Here is a 7554-nt window from a genome sequence, read left to right on the forward strand (position 1 = left end):
ATAGATAGTAAGTAATTTTTCATAGAAAAATGGTAAAAAAAATTATAGGGGCATTAAATTATGTTTAATTTTTATCTTAAGGTTGTTTAATGAAATTCAGCTTTAAATTATGCCTATCACTGAATATATATGCAGAGTTTTCAGACATCCATCTTACACATTGTTTGGGTCCTGAGTTACGAAGCCATTAAAATGGGTATTTCATGTTCTAGAATCTAGATCATCTCCCCAGAACCATGTGATTTCAGTGCTTTACGCCTCAATGTTTGGGGAACCTTATATGTCTTTGCGCTCGGAGCATGCATTCTGGGAAACCGAGATAGACGCGGTGATAGCGGAAGCTAGCTGGGATCGCGTTCACTTGTATATTCACAGAGGTATTTTGAATGTGAACACGTAGGAAAATGGATATAAAATTAAAACGCGGTGGTATAAGACACCAGAATTGCTTCATAAATTCGTTCCGACGGTCTCAAATTGGTGCTGGAGATGCGAACAGGACTTGGGCACGTTTCTCCACATATGGTGGACGTTCCCACTGATTCAGCCATACTGGTATAAGGTGCATGACGTGACAACTGCGATCTCCTCGCTGCCACTGGAGTTTTCACCAGCACAGTACCTCCTTCATCTTTCCAAAATACCCCAGAAAATAAACTATAAGTTGGTGGCTGGGCATATGATTAACACTGCTAGGCTATGTTTACCGGTCCATAGGAGGTCCAAATCAACCCCTTAAATGAAAGATTGGGCGTCACGTATCAATCATATAGCAGCGATGGAGGAGCTGATATACACCACCCAGGATAGGATCTCCAGTTTCTCTAATACATGGAAAGCCTGGATTAATTATCAAAGCTCTCAAAGGTATCAAGAACTGATACAAGACAGCGTTTAACCTGTGTTCTACAGTTCCTAATGCCACGAACATCCAATGAAAACGGACCGATGGATTTTTTCATCAGATATCAGATATCTGATGAAGCTGACTTTCATCAGTCTTGCCTACACACCATCAGTTAAAAATCCGATCGTGTCCAACGCGGTGACGTAAAACACAACGACGTGCAGAGAAAAATGAAGTTCAATGCTTCCGAGCATGCGTCGACTTGATTCTGAGCATGCGTGGATTTTTGACTGATGGATTTCCCCACAGACGATCGTTTTTTTTCTATCGTTTTTTTAACCATCAGAAAATTTTAAAACGGGTTCTATTTTTTTTCACCGATGGGAAAAAAAACGATGGGGCCCACACATGATCGGTTCGTCCGATGAAAACGGTCCATCGATCCGTTTTCATCAGACGAACCAATCATGTGTACAGGGCATTATTCTGTTTGAAGATAGAATCTGAAGGCACTCTAGTCTTTATATACCATATGTCGCTACCAGAAGTAGATGGAGAGGGTAGCTGGTGGTCATCCCACCCCCTCTCCTCGCATTAGCCTCTCGGTACACCTCTCCCCCTACTCTTTCTTTTTCTTTCCTTTCCTTATCCCCCCCCCCCCCGACTAAGTCCTAGCATACAGAGATTATGGGGTAAGGGGGTGATTTGGTGGTTGGCTCCTTTTCCCATCCCTCTCAGGTCTTGCGGAACAAACAGAAATCAGATTAGGAGTATTTTTAGAGGCTTTGAATTTTTAGTAGCCCTGACATGTCTATGGACACCTGAAATATCACACACAAAACTGGCAATGCATTGATATCTCGAGGAACACTTTAGGTCTTTTCATGTCAGGAATGTTATTTGAGTTCTATACAGGGAGACCCTTGTTGGCTCCATCATTTGTATGCAACTATGGCCTGTTCCGTACTTGGAGACATGTCCTTTTATATTGGTATTTTCTGTACTGTCTGTTAAAATCTTTAATAAAATCTTTACGTGAAAAAATAAATAGAAAAATTACTTACTTCAGAAAAGTTGAATTTTGTTTGGAGTCTTTCCTACAAAATTCTTGACGATTTTCCTATTGAGCAATGAGCTGTCAATTTCCTGAAAAATAGGTGGAGAGCAGGTGAGTGTAATGCCGCGTACACATGGTCGTTTTTTGTCTTGTAAAAAAACATTGTTTTTTTATCATGATAAAAAACGACGTTTTTCAAACTTAATTTTAAAAAACAACATTGTCTACACACCATTGTTTTTTCAAAATGCTCTAGCAAAACGCGGTTACATACAACACGAATGACGGCACTCTGTTCCATTCAAGCTCGCGTCATAACCTGCTTCTGAGCATGCACGGGTTTAAAAACGTTGTTTTAGCCCACACGCGATCATTTTTTATGACACAAAAAACAATGTTTTGAAAAACGACATAAAAAATTTAAGCATGTTCGATTTTTTTTTTTTGTAGTTTTTCAGAAGACATAAAACAACGTTTTCCCCACACACGGTCATTTTAAATGACGTTTTTAAAAATGTTGTCTTTTTTCATCACAAAAAACTACCGTGTGTACGCGGCAAAAGGAACATAATTGTATCCTTTTGTGGTGGTCTACATTAAGGTGAACCTGTTACTTAAAAATCTGTCATGAATCCTGGGGATTCAGTGAGACAAACCCAAATTTTTTCCTCAATATTTTTAGTGGAGGTTCATATTATTGGGATGGAGTACTACCATTATGGTGATGTAATGGTGGATGTTGTAAATATGCTGAAGCTAAGGGAATATTAACATGAAGCTGGAGAATATTGTGGTGTAGATGTGCAAATTACTAATAATATTTGTGTTCATGGTTAGGATAGTAGTCTGGTATTTGGGGCACCAATATATTGTTGTTAGGGGGTAATATTATGATTTGGGATATAAGGGAAACTTTATGGACTTGTAGGTAATTCTAAGGAATTTGCTTATGCTGCTGAGAAATAAAATATTTTTGTGGATTTCATGTGATGATGGACAGTATTGTGGTTCGGTTAGTGGGACACAGTATTATAATGCTGAGAAATGTTGTTATAGTGCTGGTAGTGAAAGGTATTATTATGGTACTGATAGAGGGTTGATATTATTATTATTGTAGGGGGGAATATTATTATAGTGCTGGAATGGTGGATGTCATTATTATGCTCTACTGGTAGATATTAATATGATGCTGATGCTAAATGTTTTTTTATTATTTACGATGATGGGAATTAATATTACTGACGTACTTGTGGTTACAAGCACACAAATGGTGTTGAGGCATGTTATGGTTTTGAGGGCATGTGTATTGTTTAGTGTTGGGGAAAATATTATGGAGCTAGGAGATATTTATGTAGCATTTTATCATTGTAACAGAAGATAATATTTTAAGCATTTTTCTTATGATGCTGGCAGTGTTGAACAATGTTATGATTCTTTGGGCGGTAGATAATATTATTATAATACCGTATATACTCGAGTATAAGCCGAGCTTATACTCGGGTCCCCTTTTTGCGCCTGATCTCCCAGACTTTGGGGACCTTGTACTAGCCGGCCGTAGGCCCCCTAGACCCCAACCTTAGCACACATATAGCCCCACTCTTCCTCTACAAGTTTGCAAATTTTGTTGTCCGGGGGATCTACGGCCGGGGAGCACCGATTTTTCAAATTTGGGCACCCCTTCCATACACTTCCATGTTAAACGTTAATTTCTTCGGTAACTTTGGGGACCCGGTACCGGCCGGCTGTACTTGGCATACATGTAGCCCCAGTTCTCCTCTACAAGTCTGCAAAATTTGCTGTCTGGGGGACCTACGGACATGGAGCATCCATTTTTCAAAGCCGGGCACCTCTTCTATATACTCCCATGTTAAACCTAAGTCTAGTCATGGACACAGTGAGGCATGGGCACAGTGAGGCATGGACACACTGAGGCACAGTGAGGCATGACACAGTGAGGCATGGGCACAGTGAGGCATGCACATGGACACTATAAGGCAAAGTGAGGCACAGTGCGGCATGCAGATGGACAACCTAGGCTTATACTCGAGTCAATACATTTTCCCATTTTTTTGTGGTAAAATTAGGTGCCTTGGCTTATATTTAGTTCGGCTTACACTCAAGTATATACAGTACTTTGGATATTCTATTATGGTTCTGGTAATAGGGGATAGTGGTGGTAACAAAATTATGATGACAGTAGATATTGTATTGCCAGACAATTTATTATGGTTCTAGTGGAGCTTAGTGGGACTAAAGAGCAAGGTAGGAAGTGTCCTAAGAATGGACCCAACTCTACAGCAGCTGAGTCCGGATCACAGAGATACAGATATTCACGGCTTCACAGGCACTTTATGTTTTATTTTATCTGAAGGGGAAAATTAAAACTGGTATTGCTGATGGAGGGAAACGTTTTATAATTTATTGCTGCCTCAGCAGGTTGTAATAATATATATTACTGTATGGGGGGCTATAATATATACTTTTGGCTTGTGTGGGTGTTTCACAATAGCTAACAGTGAGTGGAGAAGAAATTGTGTATTGCTGCCTGGAGGTGTCATGATATTTAATGGTTTCTGGGGAGAGGGGGGGAATGTTGCATGTCTTATTGCTGCCTGGAGGGTAATATTAAAATTATATTGCTGCAAGTGCATCTGATGAACACTGGGCAAAACATTTCAAGAGGGAGGTACTTTTTTTATATCCCATCCTTGAGTGCTAGAGGACTTTTCCTTGCACTGTGAAGAGCATGCTCAATTTTCTGTTCTCCTTCTTCTTGCCCCCCTCATAAATGTTAAACTGCCTTTATGTGTGTCCCCAGCTGCCCCCATTTGATGTCATCTTCAGTGTTGTCCCCTTCTCCCCTTGATCTCATTTTATCTTCTGCTTCCACCTCCACCATACAAACTAGATACCAACCTACAAAAACTGTAAATGACACATTTTGTTTTACTTTTTAGAAATAGTATATGAATAAAAAGGTATCCACACATGTCTCAATCACATTTAACAAATTTCCCTGAGGTCAAATTGGAAAGAAAACAATCAGGTGGATTTTAATTGTTTGGGTTGTTTTGGACAAGGTTGTGTTCCATATTGAACTATCTATTTCCATTTAAAGCTATAGTAAACCACACAAAATAAAAAAAAATGATCTTCCCCGCATGTTAATGTCATAATGTGATAGTATGCACTGCATACAGTGCCTTGCGAAAGTATTTGGCTCCCTTGAACTTTGCGACCTTTTGCCACATTTCAGGCTTCAAACATAAAGATATAAAACTGTAGAAAAAGGAATTTACCCCACGGGGCTTTGGACAGCAAAGGTATAAAAGTGTAACAAATGTAATATAATAAAGCATGGTTTATTTTATGGTTGTCAATAACATACATTTTAAATGCAATAACAATTAAAAGAAAACCCTTTACGGATCTGGTGATACAATACATATTCCACAATATTGGACAAATGTATACAACATTGCTTTATGCTGTGTGATGTGCGTTCCCCGACGCGTTTCGACCTCTAAGTGGTCTCTTCAGGGGGATGGTTGATTCTACAAAAATATACATAACATAAATTTGCGATCAAAAGAGTATAAATATAAATCACATAGATTGACCCAAGAATAAGGTTTACCGTTAACGAATGAAGTGGGTTTTGTAATGACCAGAGATGTGCAGAGCCGTTACGAAATCCGAAGGGAGCGCCACCTACAACCCCATGGGGGAGAGAGGGAAACCAAAACAGACCCCAGGGGGGTTGCAAGGAGCCGCACAGTGGACGCCCTCCGAAGATCAGGGGAGCCGGTGCCTGCAGAGTGCCCCCAATGGGTTAGCCCTGTGTAATTGAAGAGAATTAGAAATATTAAATCATAGCATATTGTGCTAAAATGTAGGATTATCTGTGGGTAAGGCATGTATATAAAAAAGAGGGACTGGCAGCAGGTTTGTAATCTTATCTGAGAAAAAAAAAAAAAAAAACACATTTTTTCTTTTTTTCATCTTTATTGAATTAGATCTACTCATTGATGACCCGAAGGGGTAACTAGTCAATGAATAATGGTCAGGAATTGATGTGTATATTAAGGTACTTAATATAAAAATAGTATAAGAGTGCTCCATTGGCAGACAAAAGTGATTAAGAGACTTTATTAGTCTGGTAAAGAGTGCGTGTCCATGGGTGGGGATGTGTGAGACACATTACAGTGTGTATGTTATGTGGACCATCAAGGAATATGTGAATACATATGGTGATAGTAAAAATGTTGGAAATATATGAAAATGAAAAAATAAATAAATAAATAAATAAACAAGAAAACAAAAAGAAGGGGGGAGTGAAAGTTGAAAAATCAACATAGGAGTGTACTAATAAAAGGGTGCTGTTACCTGATAAGGGATTAAATGGATATGAGTAGGTAAATTGTGGGCTTGTAGAGCTTGTTGTTGAGTATTCAGATCTAGGCTGCAGACAGTGCAGGGAAGACCCAGGCTTCCAATGTTGGAGGAGATAAAAGGAATGAACTGCTGTCCATGCTCAGCTGCCTGGAATCAAGACTTGACTCACAGGCAGACTGTCTTTTATATGCCAGTGGGCGTGGCCATGAATGGGGGCTTAACACTGCTGTCCATGCTCAGCTGCCTGGAATCAAGACTTGACTCACAGGCAGACTATCTTTTTTATGCCAGTGGGCGTGGCCATGAGTGGGGGCTAAACACATGCTAGCTCCAGGCTTCCCCATAGATCACGGAGATGACGTAAGGGCCGCTACACGAGCGGCCCTGGTGCGGCTCCCTCGGCGCTCCGGAAGGTCGGGGGACCCCGACCACTGTCGTCACCCCCGTCGCAAGCTGCATGACGTCGTGGCGAGCCGCGCACGCCGGCGCCTCATGCGCGCGCAGCCCGCCACGGCCATACGGGGATGATCGTAGAACGCCGCCGGCAAGGCAAAGCTCAGTGGGCGGTCGAGAACCCCCGGCCGCACCTGAGCAGAAAAAGGGGGGGGTTTGGAATGTGGAACACTCCACCACCCCCCACCACCTTGTCGGGAACCCCCATGGGACCGCGGAAACCCCCCCCCCCACCCGGGGGCACAGAGGGGCCTCCCCGGATGACTGGCTACAATAAAAACTGGTTGCAAACATGGCAATAATGCACATGATGGTGTAGAACGGTGTCATGAAATGCATGTGAACTATACATCAAAAATATTTACATGAGCTGTGTGCCAATTCCATATCATGAAAACCCATGCGTGTGTGATCCCCAGCAGATACCCCTGTGGGTGTCTGAGCAGAAATGCAATTCAGAAGTACGTGGTAGATGCTTACTGATGCGTGGGGAGAAGAGAGAAGAAAGGAATCATTCACTCTAGTCCCACAAGTAATGGGTGTCTTATCTATGGTGAGAAACACCCATAATTAATCCTTGAATAAATGTCAAGGTGCAAGTGGGGATGCATGGGTTTAATGACAGGGCGGAAAAAACGCACAGCTCAAGTCAAGTCTCAATGTGTCAAGGGGAACGGGTGTTTATCCACCCAAAATAATTTTTGTTGGCTGAGGAAAGACACATAATCGAAGAGACAAGAATGCTGCGAACCCCAAGATTGAATCGTGTAGAAAAAGGAATTTACCCCACGGGGCTTTGGAC

At 41.4% G+C, this 7554-nt stretch overlaps 1 long non-coding RNA gene across 1 annotated transcript; it reads right to left on the reverse strand.

The window, feature by feature from the left end:
• Window positions 1-5250: 5250 nt before the first annotated feature.
• LOC120928528 lies at window positions 5251-6818 on the reverse strand. Its single transcript, XR_005747204.1, has 3 exons — window positions 6291-6818; window positions 5542-5742; window positions 5251-5458 (listed from the first exon to the last, which is right to left on the reverse strand). It is a non-coding gene; the product is annotated as an uncharacterized LOC120928528 (long non-coding RNA).
• Between the last annotated feature and the right edge of the window lie 736 nt (window positions 6819-7554).

The sequence above is a fragment of the Rana temporaria genome, chromosome 2 (assembly GCF_905171775.1).
Source record: "Rana temporaria chromosome 2, aRanTem1.1, whole genome shotgun sequence".
Classification (NCBI taxonomy): Eukaryota; Metazoa; Chordata; class Amphibia; order Anura; family Ranidae; genus Rana; species Rana temporaria.